This window comes from Durio zibethinus, chromosome 16 (genome assembly GCF_047325235.1).
Source record: "Durio zibethinus cultivar Kanyao isolate XHJ-2024 chromosome 16, ASM4732523v1, whole genome shotgun sequence".
Taxonomy (NCBI): Eukaryota; Viridiplantae; Streptophyta; class Magnoliopsida; order Malvales; family Malvaceae; genus Durio; species Durio zibethinus.
Window position 1 is genome coordinate 19,803,462 of NC_143177.1, and position 17,412 is coordinate 19,820,873.

General features: G+C 29.3%; 1 long non-coding RNA gene and 1 pseudogene across 2 annotated transcripts; one reads left to right on the top strand and one right to left on the bottom strand.

Annotated features, from left to right (window-relative positions):
- The first annotated feature begins 1,058 nt into the window (after positions 1 to 1,058).
- LOC111294294 (uncharacterized) lies at positions 1,059 to 3,325 on the top strand. Its single transcript, XR_002690710.2, has 2 exons — positions 1,059 to 1,822; positions 2,969 to 3,325. It is a non-coding gene; the product is annotated as an uncharacterized LOC111294294 (long non-coding RNA).
- Positions 3,326 to 9,754: 6,429 nt separating this feature from the next.
- On the bottom strand, positions 9,755 to 16,671 carry LOC111294260 (uncharacterized; annotated as a pseudogene). The gene is made up of 4 exons (XR_016328446.1): positions 16,623 to 16,671; positions 12,145 to 13,861; positions 11,799 to 11,920; positions 9,755 to 10,449 (listed from the first exon to the last, which is right to left on the bottom strand). The product of XR_016328446.1 is annotated as an uncharacterized LOC111294260 (transcript).
- Positions 16,672 to 17,412: the final 741 nt, after the last annotated feature.

The window sequence follows — 17,412 nt, forward strand, 5'->3', positions numbered from 1 at the left end:
CTGTAATATTTTCGTGCCTGGAGTGTTTCTTACCCCATAAAACATTTCGTTTTCTCTTTTCTTTTCCCGCAAAAGATATGTCGGTGAAGGGCACTCAAAAACTCAGGATTTGAAGTAGACTTAATCTCAATTGAGCTTTATTTTTCATGTCCGAATTCATTTTGTAATTTAATTGAGTGGTTCGAATTTGACTTGTTAAGTTAGATTAAGTTATGTAAGATTGTAAATATTAATGCCAAATATTATATTTTGGAATAGATCAATTTATATTAAAATATTTTATATTTTTTTAATTATTGATTTTAATAAATTTAAAAGATGAGATTAATTTTATTTTTCATTTATCTCTTTCATTATTTTTAAATTTATTAAAATTAATGATTAAAAAAAACTTTTTAATTTTATATTTGTATTAATTTGTTATCCTTATGATGTATAGATTATTTTTATTTATTTAAATGTGTAAAAATATAAATTAATACTATTTTATTACTTAAATATTTAAAATGTATAAAAAATATATATTACAATCAAGACATCAAATCATAAAAAATTGATTATAAATATCTTTTAAATTTTTAAAAAATATATAATAAGTGATATTTGTGTTTTTGAATTATAAAAAAAAAGGACTAAAGGATTATAAATAAGGTTATCAAAGTAAAATTATTCATTTGAAAATTTTAAATTTAAAAAGAAAAATCTCTAAATAATAAAAAAATTAATTTTTTTAAGTTTTATATTTTTATTATAATTTTATTGAGATTTTTTATTTTTAAGAAAAAATCATAGAAATTAATCATAAATAATTTGGGTAAAATTTTATTTTTGAAAATTTTGATATTTAAATTTAAATTATGTAAAATAAATATTGTTCGTGTGTTCAAAATAATGTTTAAGTGTTCATGAAACAAATTTTATCAAGTATTTTTATATGATGCAATATAATATATATATATATATATATATTAATAAGTGATTTTTTATTTTATTTTTAATATTTATTTATATATTAAATATATTAAAAAAATAAAATTTTCATTAGACTAGATTAGCTTTGCAAAACTCGAGTTAGATGTTAAAGTATTTGAATTGTGTGTTGCTGCTTGACTCATTGTTTGAGTAGCTCAAGCTCGAATTTGGTTCCAAAAGAATGACTTGAGTTTGGGTTTTTATTTTTTCCAAGTTAGAATTGGGATAACTCACAAGAGGCCTCTCTCTTCTTCACTTTCTGTCTCCTCCTCATCGTAATCATCCTCAACGACGATTGCGAATCCCCATTTTAGCAACCCATTCACTCGAATTTCCCATTTGTTTCCCAATTTTGAAAATTCTGTCATCATTTCAATGTCTCCAAGTAATATCTGTCTTTCCTAACAAATTTCAGACCTGGAATTGCTTGGATATCGACCTCTTTAGGAGTCACGAACTGCTTAGGTAAAGGTGATCAACGGCGTACTAGTAGCGATAACGCGAAGGTTCCGTTGTAGATTGACGTTTATTTGCCGAGAGGAATTCAACCTTATCTCGAAAAACCTATTGGAAAATGGTTGCTCGCTTGGCCTTGTATATGGAAAGACTTCCTATTCTTCTTATTCCTCGAATCTTTGCTCCTTTTGGTTTTAGAATTTGTCTGAAAGTTTGTTGCTTTGGCATGAAACTCTTTTACGTTTTTGTAGGTCAATTACATTGACATCAACACCTGGGTGTCGTCCTGATTTTAAGATGATGCCTTTATTCGATTTCGGGGCTTTGCTTTTGAAGGGTGCTGGTTGTACCGTCAATGACCTCCTTGATCGGGAATCGGGATATTGATACTATGGTAACTTTATTTGTTTACATTCACCTTTTTTCTTTGCAATTTCACTTGTATTTTTCTGCCTTATAATCTTAATATGTCAAAGTTATACATGATTAGGAAAAATAGGATGGTTGTATTTTTTTTTATATTGGATAGCTAGACTATAGTTACTAATTTTTCACATTTGAACTCTGCTTGAGGTTAGTAGGGTGACAGGTTTGTGATGACAATTGAGGCAGGTCTGTTTGAGATATGGGTTGATTTGTGGAGCTGACAATGCCTTTTTTTATTTAACTTTTTATATTAAAAGAATGGAATTATAAATTGAAAGGAGAATTTTTTATATATGGGTACTAATATTTCACTGTATTTGTAAGTTTGTAAGACCAAAAAAGAAGACTATTTTTTTTGTTAATAAAATCAACCCTGTTTACATTGCTTTTTCTTCTGTTTTCCTTCCACCCCCTTCCTCTACCACCACCCCCCCCCCCCCCCCCAAAAAAAAAAAATCTTCTGTGAGATGCATCATCTATTTGGGTTAAAGATTTTGTTTTCCAAGTTCTGTTGGGAGTATGAAACAGTTGGCTATGATAGCTACTTTCTTTGATGTTAACTATTCATTCAGGATAAAGAGGATGATGTAAAAGTTGCTGTTAAATCTACAGCCTTAAGGTTTGGGGATTCAACTAAGGAGTGGACTGCGGGGTTTGGAATTGCATGCACAAGTAGTCTCTCTTAGTGGATTCAGTGCTGATATAGGCATTTGCTTGCCTTCTATTTAAGTTTTCGCCAACATGTAGTTTGCTTATGATCACCTTTTGTTTTGCCAAGTTTTCTAAATTACGTTTGACCAGGGTGGCCATAATATGCCTTTCTGGCTGCTGCATCTATGAACGATGAATCAAACATGCCGTGCTGATTGCAATAGAAAGTGCATGATAGGTTTAAGAAGTCTTTTGGATGCATTGCTTGTCAATGTTAATCTTATTTGCCTGCCGTTTTGGATGTAAATAGACAAAGTTAGAATACACAAGGGTTTTAAACTTTTTTTTTTTTTTTTATGCCTGCTAGTGGAGAATCTGGAGAATTGGTTTTGACTAAATTTTTATTTTCATTTGTACTCAGCTTGTCGTCCTGTCTCATTTATTTTTTTTCTCCTGTTTACAGGTTTGTGTCCGACAAGTGGTTTGGTGCGCTTGTATTCATTGGGATTTTATTTGGAGGAGTCTTCTCTTAAACGTATACTTTGTACCTGTGGTTTCTTTTGTACAAAAGAAAAAAAAAGTCCTTTTTAAAGCTCATAATGAATTCAACTATTGAAGCATATTGTGATGACGGAAAAAGTATGATTAAATTGTTTAGGGATAAGGAGTATTGACATATATCGTACGGAATTTATATATATCCTGGAATGGATGGTACTTGTCTTTGAAGCATTCAAATGTACATACCTACGATGTTCAAGGTGTAATGGGAATGAGATTTTCGAGTAATAAAACATAATCTCTTAGTTTATTGCCCCAAGGAGTAAGCCACTATCTTTTTGAAAGTGAAAATGGAAATGGATCTCAAAACAAAAAGAAAACGGAAATAGAAAATTTATGTGTGTTCAATGATTCGCTTTATTTCCCTTTTTAAGTTGCATCACCATCTTTCGAGGTGGAGGTAGATGAGGCTATGCTCATGGTGGCAACAGCGGGGATTTGCCTTTTGGTGGTGATATTGCCACAACGATGGATGGTGGTGGAGAGGTTTGTGATGACCGGAGGAGATGTGAATTCTGGCTAGTCCTTGGGAAATTACCAAAGGCAAAACGAAAACCCACCAATTTTTATCAACATTTGCTCAAGGTTCTCCCCAACTTAAAGCAAACCGGAGATGAGCCGGATCCCATGTTTCCTCTATTTGGTATTTAGTTTTACTTAGGAATTTTGAAAATCTTTAATTGAACTTATAAATATATATATATATATATATATGACTTTTGAAAATCTTTAATTAAACTTGTATGATATATATATATATATATCATACAAGTTTAATTAAAGATTTTCAAAAGTCATATGTCATGCCTACTGAAATTGAAGCTTTGGATTTCCTCAGCATAAATGCTTTAGGCACAAATTAAAATCATGAATCGATAGAAAGTTGAAAAGATAGTTTTGTTACTAATTAAAGATGATTGAAACTGGTGAATAAGTATTGCCTGAAAAGGTGGTTCAAAATTAAGCAAAAAGAAAGTGAAGAGTATCTAAACCAAGAGTGAAAGGCAGGCCACAGGGTAGTAGATCATAGTTACTTTGGTTCGCGGATCTTTTAGATCTTAAATTTTTAAAAGAAAATTGATTTTAGGGAAAGAATAGTAGATTATAGTTGAAATACCTCAGCTCAAATATAATTGGGTTAAACTATTATTAAAGCTCATTAAGTTAATTAAGAGGTTAATTATTAAAAAAAAAATAATTGAGTGTTTTATCAGAGAAAAACTTAGTTATTATGAAATAAAAAAAAATGAGAGTTCTTTTTCTTCATCTTTCTTAGGGTTAGAGAGCATAAAAAATTAAATTGAAGATTTAAAATTAGAGATTATAACCAAGTTAATCTTCTAAATATGAGTATATGCTTTCTTTTTATTTTAAAAAAAATATCATGTTAATTGCTATTATATGGAATTAAAGTTTTGAGAGAAAAACTAAAAAAAATTATGAAATCTTTTATTAATCTTTATGATCTATTTGAATAAATTATTAGGCTTTGTTTATTTCATGTTTTTAAGATTTAATGATGATTATTAAATGGAGTTTAAAGGCTGAAAGTGGGGTTTGAGTTTTTAAATATTAAAGAAGAAATTTTATTATTAGATAAGATGCTATGATCTGTAATAGTGAATCAAAATAGAATTCTATATCAATGGATATGTTATTGCTAGGATCATTATATATTGTTGGAAAGCGTATTGAATCTACTTTCTAATGAAATAAATGGAAGTCGAATTCGAGTTTTCTACGAAGAGTTGTCTAATTTTATTTAAGGATATACAAGCTATAAGACAACAACATTAGGGTTGAATTACGAAAATTGTCTTAATTTTTATATAAGGATTTACGGATTACGTCATATATGTTTGGAAAGCTTATTGAGCCTATTTTTCAACAGAACAAGTAGATTTGAAATTAGAGTTTCTTATGAATAAATGTGTAATTTTAATTAGAAGGTATACATGTTGTTTACTAGTAGTATATGACATGGATTACAAAAATTGTTATAATTAATCTATAAAGAGTTACGAGGTAGGCCATATATGGTTAGAAAGCCTATCAAATCTAGTTTCTGACGCATTAAATAGATCTTAATTCTATGTTGCATATCTTAAGATATGGTTATTTTAATGAAAGGAGGTCAGACTACCAATATTAATTAATTTAGTTAACCATTATTTAACTTAATTGTTTTATTGGTCTCAAAATGGGTTGATTAATTTTTATTATGTTAAAATCATCTTGAATAAGCTATTAATTATTTTGGAGAGAAAAATTAAGTGGTGAAATTGAAAGAAGGTAAGTAGAATCTTACATACTTTGCTTATTTTCAAATCTATGTATATACGTATGTTTCTAAATGAATGAATGTTTTATTTCATTATTTTCGATGTCTGAAAATAGGATTAAGCATATGATTATTTTGTGTTTCTCTATATAAATGATTAATTATGCTTATGAATGAAATGATAAAATGATTTATGCTTAAAGAATGATTTTATGATAGTTACGTTTTTACATCTTTGAAAGTGGGATCATCGATACCAAAACTAATTCTCTAGCTCTAGCTAATGGGCTATAGTAGTTAGCATAAACATGATTATATAACCTGCTAATAGGTTATAGTAGTTAACGTAAGGCCTTGATTAGCGGATTATAATAATTAGCAATAATTATGAGGACGAAATTGTTGATATGATCAATGTCACGGGTTATAGCAGTGACTGTAACTAACGATAAACAAATGATAATGATGATTTATGATGATGATGAGTTACAATGATTTTTAATGATTGATCCATGATTTAGTTTGATTACGATGTTTGAATGATAACATATTTTGTAATGATTTATGAAGTGACATGTTTTGATATTAATTTATGAATTTATGAAATATTTGATAAAATGATGATCTTTGAAGTATTTTGATATTATGATTTGATGAATGTTTTGAATGATCTATATGATACGTATGAAAAAGATGCTTGATCCGATAAAATGTGTGAGCATATATTTACTGAGCTGTTGTTTGCTCATTCTCCTTTTACTTTTTCTTTATAGATGAGTAAGTGATAAGTTTGCTTAGTTTTGTGAAAAGTTAGAAGATCAAATAGAAAAGATTACTTAGTTGTCGGAAACAATGTTAACCAATGAGATCTTATGAAACAATTTTTTATTTTTATATGATTTGTATTTGGATAGATATGTATCATTAGTTAGATTAAATATATGGATTTTAATTAACAGATTATATCAATTTATTGAAAAATTTTAAAATGATTAAGAAAGAATGTTTCATATTACTTTGAGATTTACTTCAAGGTAATATGATCGTGTTGCGTTTTGGTTTCGGGATGTGACAATAGTTATTTTTATTGAGCAATTGGTTTCGTGAAATTTAAAGAAAAATGATTCGAGAGAATGTGATATTGAAAAAGAATGGATAATTTTTTAAGTTCGGTAATTTTAAAAAATATAAAATTTTTGTGTTTGGTTAAAAAAATATAAAATTATTTATTAAAATATTTTATTATATTATCATTGATAACATAAGAATAATAAGTGACAAATATGAAAATATAATGATAACTTATATATTTAATATTTTATAGATTTTTTAATTATAAATTATTTATATATTTATTAAATATTTTAACTATTTATTTATTTATTTAAAAAATAAAATGCCAATGATTTTCTTTTAATAAACACTTACCCATATATTATAAAATTTATAAAAGTACAAAAATAAATTTATTATAAAGTTTTAATTAAACTATATTGTAGATCTTGTAGTTGTTAAAAATTATTAAAAAAATGATAAAAGAATATTACATTATGAAATATAAATTCACTTTATTTTTTGCAACTAAAAAATGAGAAAAACTGTAAACATGCAACAAGATAGCTTCTTGAATAGAGAATAACAAATGATTTTGAGTTTTATGCTACCAAAATGGGTGAGATCATTTAACATTGTTAAGGGCAAATAAAATTTTTTCTAATATATTTTCAATAAAAATCATATTTTAATTTTAAAAACGTTTTTTTTGTTAAAATTATAAAATTTTAAAAATAAAATTTTTAATATATTTTAAACAGAGTTTACATTTTTAAGAACAAAAATTGTATTTTTAATCTAAAAAGATAATTTTTATGTAAAATATATTAAAAAAATTATTTTTATTGTATCTTATAAAAAATTATTATATTTTAAAAGTAATTAACATTAATTTACTTTTTTTTTTAAATCTAAAATAACTTAAGGAGATAAAAATTTTTTATTCCCTACTTTTTTTTTTCCGTAATGTTAAAAATGCAAGACTTCTAATGACAGAGTGTTTTCAAATCAAAATAAAGAATCAAATAATAAAGTATTAAATTTAGAAAAAAAATTAGATTCCGCGAAAGCGACTTTAGTATACACGGAAGACCAGCTGAGAGGAATCACCAGCGCACGATACGGCGCATAGCCCGGAATAAGAATAAGAGGAAGACGCTGCGAAGCGGTTCCTCTTGACTCATCGGTAACGAACAACACCCAAAACAATACGCTCAAAAACAAAGCAAGCAATCAAAGAGAAGGAGAAGCTAGCTATTAGCTAAGCTAAGAAGTCCAGCCGTAGAAAGCCCTCACCACGTCACCCCAACCTAGTGTCGGAGCCATCCACCCTGGTTGGCCCATCCTCGCCCCCCCGCGCCCCACTTCATGCAGTCACCCTTCTGCCTCACACGTATCGAGAAACCACTCGTCAGCCGCACGTGCGGGATAACCGCACTCCTAAAGGGTATCACTTTCAGTTGATCAGAGTCCGTGCCTATTCCCCCTTTATCTTTTCTATTGTTTGTTGCCTTTCCTTCTTCTCTCTCGCATACCATTTTATCTTTCTTGCTTTGCTTTTACCTTCCCTTCTCTCTCTCGCCAGCCATTTTTCTATCTTGCTTTGTTTTCTTTCTTTGTTTCTTCCACCACACCATATCAAACTAATTATGTGAGAAATATTGCTTTCAGTCTTCTTCGCATTAATTTGCTTCATTCTTCATTTTCGAGTACTGCTAGAATATGGAATTCAGGGAAGAAAAAAAGGGGTTCGTTGCATGCTTTCCACGGCTTTCTTGAACTTGTTACTCTGACTTTTCTTCTCTTCTCTTCTCTTCTCTCACTCTTTCCTCCAAAGATTGATAAACAATGTTGGTAGTTAAAATCAAATTCTCAGTATGAAGCCCAAGAAAGCCGTGGGAAAACATGGATGAGTTTTGTTTTTAAAGCTTCTTTAATTTAATTGTGGATTGTGGGCATACGGGATTGTCCACAAGGTAATGAGCTAGCGAGGTAATTAGCTTATCCCTTACCCTGCTTGCTAATCTACTACTAATTTCCATTTCTCTGTCTGCTTCGTAGTTCATACTACAAATGTTTTTTTTTTTTTTTTTCTTTTTCCCTTTAATGTGAAGCGGTTTTAAGTTTGGATTCCAACATGAACATGTAGGCCAAAATCCTCAGTTTTACTTGGTCACGACTTAAAGCGGATGAATATTCATGACAAATTCTGAATTCGGAGAAACTTTAGATTTGATTTTATGCGTCTCTTTATCCGAAATTTATTCACAAAATTTCTTGCCATGATATATAAAAAGAGAAGAAAATTAAGGTCATGATTCTTATAATTTGAGGTCATGATATATATATATATATATATATATATATATATATAGTTTCAGTCCACATGATGTTATAAGCTTTGAGCAGTGAACTTTGATGATTATCATATTGGTATCTGGCTTGAGATATTTGGGTAAAATGTTCGTGGGGATTCAAAAGAAGATAAGCTGAAAAGTTGTTCAAAGCTGACAAAGTAATGCTTATAAGCTAGAGAACTCAACAGCTATTGACCTACTTACTGTTTGCTTTTGTGAAGTTTGATTCTATTCTCTACTCAAAATTTTGCCACATAAATCATCCAATGACTGAATTTGGAAAAAAATTTCTTCAGCTATGATTTGTAGAATAGCTAGCCTTTTTGTTTCGTAGAATTTTAATTTATTAAGAATTCAAGATTTTACTGCTTATCTACGTCGAATTCTAATAATAGTCTATTTGCTACTTTTATGGAGTATTATAAAAGTGGTTCTCTAAGTTTTAAAAATTGTATAGTTCTTTTGGAAGCGTTAAAAAAGAAACATTTTATGACTGTCTTTAACTACAGGCAGAGTTAGATTTTAGCAATTGTTCTTATAAGACTATTGAAAGGGGGTGTACAAAGGTTCTTTGGTTTGGTTTGAGTAACCATGGAGAGAGATTGAAAGATTTTATTCTACTTTAATTTCTTAATAGTAAAAGAATTATTTACTTCATAGACATATGCAAGTGGTCGAATCACATAAATTTATGTCTGCTTGTATTTGCTTGATTTCTATGTGATTTTTCGTTTGTTGTTTCTTGTGTAATTTTTTAATAAGTGGTATTAAAGCTTTCGGTTCATTAGATCAAAATTCAACAAAAGATGTGAAAAGTTATTAGATCTGCGACTTCCACAATTAAGAAGTTCAATGGGAAGTTAGTTTCACACAGTGACAAAGAAGGATGAAAGATCTCCTTGTGCAACAGGACTTGATGTGCCCTTTGCTAGGGAAGGAAAAAGGGCAACCAAATGACATCAATGATAATGAATAAGCAGAATTACAGACAAGGTATGTTAGCATTATTCAATTTTGCAGTTAGTGTAATGTGTTAGTCACATTATTGACGAGGAATTTGCTCTAGAGTTGTGAGAAAAGTTAAACAAAGATTTATTTAGCCAAAAGCTTTTCAAACAAATAACAACTCAGGCAAAAACTTTATCACTTAAAGATGGAAGAGAGTGGAGACCTTATGAAGCAAATGAACGACTTCGACAGTATCATTTATCAGTTGAAGAGGGTTGATGTCAAGGTGGAGGAAGAGGAAAATACACTCTTTATTCCTATAGCACTTTTGAACGCCTATGAGGTATTTGTGGAATCTCTAATTTACGATCCAATAATGAAGCAAATATTGTTTAGGCTTCCTTCAAGGACTGGGGGAAAAAAAAATCTTTTTCATGCATTTATTCAATAATAATAATTAAAAAAAAATAAAAAATAAAACTGCCAACATATAAGATAAGATTCTACGTAAAACATACCTGAACGGAATTTGCCCACAGTGTCTCAAAAAAGAATGTGTTACGTAGAGTTCACCATTGCACTCAATATGCAAAGCCATGGACAACATGATCTACAGTATCATATAAATCTAATACCCGCACTTCTATAACAGTATAAGTGCATACAGCCAGATTAGTACCAGATCGGGAACCGAGGGGAAGGGTGCTTTTGAGATGCCCAAAGAAGTACAATCAGCTGGAGTTCCTGAAAAGGACTTCAAGTATTGAAATTCTCTAAAAATTGACTAACAAGTATTGAAATTCTCTAAAAATTGACTAACATCTTTCAATAACATCAAGGTAAACTGAACATGGTAATGTAAACTTCAGAAACGCTCATGATCAAATTTCTAAAGCATTTATATAATTACTATTGCTGCTCAACGTTATATTTGGTAGAAAATAAAAGGTAAATAAATAAATAAAAACAAACCAGAAACAGCATAAGCTGTTGCTCCATTAATATCTACTTGCTTTACAGAAACAGGTAGACACACTACAAGAAATTTTTTATATATTGATGCTTGTTTATACTGACGATCAAATTAGGTCAGTAAAAGAGATTTATACTGATGATTTTTTAATATCGTAAGAATATATCATATTTTTACCAACACTTTATATAATTATCAGTATAGATAAATTTTTACCAACACTTTATATAATTATCAGTATAGATAAATTTTTTCTAGCAGTATATAACTATCTGTTATTATAAGTGTATTATATACTAACACTTATCTATACTGACGATCAAATTATGTAAGTAAAAAATATCTATATTGACGAATTTTTATTATTGTCAATATAGATAGTACATATACCAACACTTTATATAATTGTTGGTATAGGTAAACTTTTTTGACAGTATATAAATATCCATTAGTATAAATATGTTATATACTAACGGTTATAATAACCATTAGTATAAGCTCCAAAAAAAATATTTATTCCTAATTTCTTTTTTGAAATTTTCAATTCATAATATTTCCCTCTAATATAAATTTCCAAAAACTATAATTTGTTAAAAACTATAATTATTAATAAATAAAATTTGTAACTTAATTAATTTTAAATGATAATAAGTTCTAAATAAAATTTGTAAGTATTATATTAATTAATAAATTTTTAATTAAATATTAGACTAATTTTTTAAAATTTAAATATTATATTTATTTGGTTTCAATTAATATTTCAGTTTTAATATGATTTCATAAAATTTTAAAATCATTATAAATTGAAAGTCAAATTATAAATAATCTACATAGTAGTATTTATATTTATATAAATATTTTTCTATGTTATTTGTAAAAGTTTTTTTATAAAATAGTATTTTTATTTAAAAGAATGATATATATGTATGACAAATCCATTTTTTCTTCTATCTTTGAAACCTGCAACAATGAAAGAAGAGAGCATTTCAAGCTTAAGAATAAAAAATATAATCATAATGTTAGGAAAAGGATGTACAAAATGGCATTGGTTGCATTTTAGGTGTTTTTCCTTATTGTATTCATGCTTAGTTATTGGGTTAAGGATGTGGAGGATGCTTACCACAAGTGAAATGTATTTAGCAGGAGCCTTGATCTCTGGGTGGCCTATAGTTAAATTGCTTCAACTAGTCTGAATGGAAAACCTGCTATGCGCATAAATGCCCAAGAGCCTACAACATTGGACTGTAAAATTTTGAACATGTATTATAAATAGCTTCTTAATAGTTACAAATGATCCACATTTAGCAAGAAAATGAAAATCTACATGTATAATGCGAGATAATTTGTTGGCTAATTATACTACTAAAATTTAGTGCGACTGGCAGAATCACAAAATTACAATTAAATTAATTGAGGAGCATGTACAAAGAAATAAGAAATAGCTGAATGATGAAATTAGTTAGCACCTGTATATTGTTTGTCAGGGCCAGCACTGAATGCAGAGTTGTTAGCAGCCTCTTCTGAAACAATTTTCATAGCAAGAGCACCATTTTGATCATTCCTCACCTGTTCGCACATCTCCTTTTTAAGTTCAGATTTAGTTGTATAAGGTTTGTTGCTAAGTTCCTTTTCACCAGAATCATTAGTTTCTTGAGCTGCAACTTCAATAGGTAGTTGAACGTCACCATGATGCAACATTGTTGAATGATTTTGGAATGTTTCTGAGCATTCAGCCACACTACTATCAACTGCCTTGGATTCATCATCAAGATAAGCAACAATTCCCAAATTAACATTATGGCCATTCTTATGGGAAAGCAATATCAGAAGAATGATTCTTGCTATTAATCTCATTCTCATTTTCTAATGCCATTGATACATTCAGATTCAGAGCACTTGAGGCTTCAGCCAAAAGCACTTGTGGCTTCAGCCAAAAGCACTTGTGGCTCGACAGTACAAGACATGGATAAGGAGGCTTTTTCAGGAGTGGACATGGACGCTAATGAAGGTTCACTAGCTTGCTGCCCAAACCATCGTGATGAGTTGCTGTGCCTGGTTTTGAAAACGATCTTGTTTGAGGAATCTCATCTGGTTGTATCTTTGCAGCAATCATACTTTCGTGACAATATTTGTTAAAAGATTTTTTCTTCGCATCCATTTTGAACTTTTAAAGCATTATCTTTGGGAGGTAATTTGCAATTCATATTAGTGACTATGTTAATCAAAGCACTCTCTCCTCGCTCAAAAAAGACATTACCAGCTACAACCTCCTTGTAAAGAGATGGTAATTTAGGTGGAGAAATACTGGGGGGTGTGTCAACATCCATCTCAGAACCAGATATTCCTTCTCTAGAATTCTCACCAGAAATGCCATTTATACCAAATACTTGATCAACTGATTCACTGTCCAAATCACTAGCAATACCAATAGGAGCCTTAGAGCAAACAGCATAACCATTTTCATGATTAGACAATATGTTCCCATTCACACAGTGATCCTCGGCAACTAATCCTCTATTTTGATTTGCAAAAACCACTGGTGCATTTCCTTTTTAAGTAGCATCCATTGATTGTTCTGAATAGGAGCAATTAGTGAACTTAACTGTTTCTGTACATAGATTGCTAAAGAAACAGCATAATCACAGATCAAAGAATCATGAGACAGGCAATGTAACATGTCAATCAAAGCCTTGTTGTATTGAAATGTAGTGACAGATGAGAAAATAGACCCTTTTTCACGATAGAACTTCATAACCTTGAACACATGCTCACACAAGTAGCCTATTGCTGCCCAATTACAATCATAGATCCCATACTATAAGCCAGGGTTCCAAACAACAAAAACTGTATCTCGATCAAGCTGGTCAGGCACTTCTGCACATCTCCCTTCTATGGAAATATCAGAATCTGAAATCTTCAATGCCTTCCACTAAGATGTTAAACCACTCACCCACTCATCCTACCAGTATCATGCAAAATCATCTTTCTCTGAATATTCATCCAGCCAAAAGTAGGAATGCACTTTTGTACCCAATTTATCAACTAGCCAATCAGTGCATTGGTAGACAACAGGATCCTTCTCATTTAACAACCGAAGCTTCAGTTGATTGTGGTAAAATTCCATTGTTGCATAAGTCTCTAGGCTTGCAAGTAGAAGAGTTATAAGTGCAGAGATCCAAGCCCCTGAAACAAAAAGAAAGTTCTAATTTTCTTTTTCCTCGAGTTAAGAGGCTTTCATAGAGGAGAAAAAACTATCATAAGCTTGAATTTGACATTTTTCAAAGAAAAACTTAAAAAAAGATTGGGCCTTATGCTCCCATGTCTTTTATATGAAAACTTATTAAAACTAAACAAAACAGTAAAGCGTATATGTTAAAATCTGGTCCTTATGCTCCCACGTCTTTTATATGAAAACCTTTAAAAAAAATCAAAACTTATTAAAACAAAACCATGAAAATTTTGTTCCCACCGTCCTTACCTATCCTTTCTCTCCCACTTTTTAGTCCTTACATCGTCTGAAAAAAATCTCTTCCACCACTGGAGTCCTCGCCTCATCTCACTCTCCCTCGCCTCATCTTACTTTGTCTTGCCGCTCATCTCTCTTTCTCTCACAGCCTTACTCAAATATTCCTATTTTCCTATAACCCAAACCCAAATAACCTTATATTAGAAACCCTATTTCACATCTGTAGCTTTCTTGTTTTTGTTTTGAGTTATTTTTCTTCTACCCTTTACCTCTCTCTTACTTATTCAATCGTAATTGATCTTGTGATGGTAACGAGTTTATCTTTTCTTTTTTCTTTTCCCATTCATAAACCCCTGTTCAAAGCAACTTTGCCTTAGTTGCATGTAGTTCTACGAGAGCATCTTTGATTCTCATTCTATCACCATGGATAATGGTTTTTTTTTTTTGTTTTTGTTGATGGTTTCTTGAAGAGTCAAGTGAGGAAGAAAAATCTACAATTTCATTGAATATAGAATCTATTATCTACCGACAAATATATATCAACATTTGTAAGTAAGTTAATTAATTGTTTATAATAAAAATGTGATTTAAGGTGGTGGCATTTGTAATCAAATCATTTGGCAGCATAATAAGGTTTATGTAATTATTTATATTATATATAATTATTTACATACTGTTTAGATTATATATAATTGTTTATTGTTTAATTTTTTCAATTAAATATATATATAATAAAAATATATAATTGTTTATATGGTGGTGGCATTTGTAATCAAATACTACATATATGATATAATTTTCAATTAAATATATGGTGTCAGCATTTGACAATATAATAAGGCTTATATAATTGTTTAGATTATTTATAATTATTTATATATTGTTTACATTATATATAATTGTTTATTGTTTGGCTTTTTCAATTAAATATATATAATAAAAATATATAATTGTTTACATGGTGACGGTATTTGTAATCAAATACTATATATATGGTGGTTGTATAATTTTTTGTAATTGGTTTTTTCAATTAAATATATGATGCTAGCATTTGGTAGCATAATGAGATTTTTTTTTTCATGACATGGTTACATAATTTATGGTACTTAGCTTTTTCAATTATCCCTCTCCAAATTCCTTCCTTCTTTTTATTTTTTTATTTCTATTAATTTTATAATTAATCCATTATAAGAAATTAGAAAAAAGAAAACTATAGTTCTTAAACAAGAACAATATCATGATCTATAAGCTTAACTCCATATATTTGGCAAAGAGGTATCATATGAAAGAAGGCCATTGATACCCAACAACATATTGGAAATTTTCATGGATGACTAATAACAAATAACTAGCAAAGTTGTCCTTTTTTTTTTTTTTGGAACAAGTCTATTTTCTACATTATGTATTTATATAAATTCAAACACAAAATTAGATGCATGAAAACCACGAAACATGTCAGACATTTTCTAAAACTAGTTATATTTTTTATGTAGTATTCTAGAGCTTGTGCAAGATGCAAAGCAACCTTTAGTCAAATTGCCTATTTCATTGGTTATGCTTCTCGTGAAAACACATAAGTTTAATTATAAAAGTACGTCTGAAATATTATTCTTAATGAAAATATGACATTATGCTTACATAGTCTAATTTTATTTAGTGTTTAAATTAAATGCTATTGTTTTAATTGAAGTTTTTAAATTAATGACATAATATGATCCTTTAAGTTTTAATTGCTATTGGTTTTTAAATTTGTTATTGATTATTATGAAATTGGTTTTTTAGGTCTACATTCGCATAGTATTTTGAGTTCAATGATTGCTTTTCTTTGGAATCTTTTTGGTAAAAGATGATATATTCAATTGTGAATATTTATTATTATTACATTAACTATTTTTTTTGTCATTTAGATGCATAATGTTGTACTTTCCTTTCATCATAGCTTTTTACTTCATTATGTATTATTATTATTCTTTGGAATCTCTTTGCTTTTATGGTTGTCTTTTCTATTGGGACATAAAGGTAGACTTATAAAACAAATAACTTTGATATTTAGATAACTTTGATTGGTTGTATGTATAAAATAAATTATTTACTAATAATTAAGTTGACTTTTTTTAAATAACTTTCATTGCTATTGTTAAGTTTACTTTAGTTTTTGAGTTTTTAAAGAGATGATACATTTCAAATAATTAAATATAATTTTATTACTAGGGCAAATCATCTTATATTCTATGGATAAGATATGGATAAATCTAATGTCAAGAGCCAGTGAAGAATACATAAAAGGAGTTACTAGTTTTTTAGACTTTGTCTTTACAAGATCATTTGAAGATAAAAAAATTTGGTGCCCTTATGTTAAATGTGTCAACACATTTAGAGTTTGTAGGAAAGATGCAATTGATCGCATAATATATGATGATTTTCTCAAAGGATATGTTTGATGGGTATTTCACGGAGAGATTTTGGATGCATCTTTACCTACTGCAACAACTAATGAGGAAGAAAAAGAGCTGGTCCTGATATTCATGATTTATTACATGATATGATGGTTGAAAGAGCTATGAATGTTGGTGTGGGTAACATACAAGCTGGAGATACTAGTGGAGAGCAACACCATGGTCATAGAATTGATAGTGACAAGTTTTATAATTTACTTAAAGATGAAGAAGAAAAACTATATCCAAATTACAAAAACTTTACAAAGTTTTCCTTTGTAACTATTTGTTCCATATTAAGTGTTTTAATGGTTGGACAAATAAATCTTTCAATACATTGTTAAGGTTTTGAAACTTGTTTTACCAGAGGGTAATACATTGCTAGAATCTTATCAAGAATTGAAAAAGATGATTTTTACCTTCAGTTTGGCATATGAAAAAAATCCATACTTGTCCCAATGATTGCATATTATTTTGGAAGGATAAGGCAAATGAAGATATATGTTCAAAATGTGGCATTTCTAGGTGGAAAAGGAGCTTGAATGATGTAGAAAGTGATCCCCAAGATATAATGTTAGAAAAAAAATGTTAAGATTTTGCATTGGTTTCCTTTAATTCTAAGACTACCAAAGTTATTCATGTCTTAAAAAACTACTCCCTTGATGACTTGGCATGAATATAAGCGTACTAAAGATAGACATGTAAGACATCCTGTAGATTCTCTAGCTTGAAAAGAATTAGATTTTTGATATCTTGAGTTTCCTCTTAACTCTCGTAATATTTAATTGGGATTGGCTTCTGATGGCTTTAACCCTTTCAAAATTGTAAGTGTG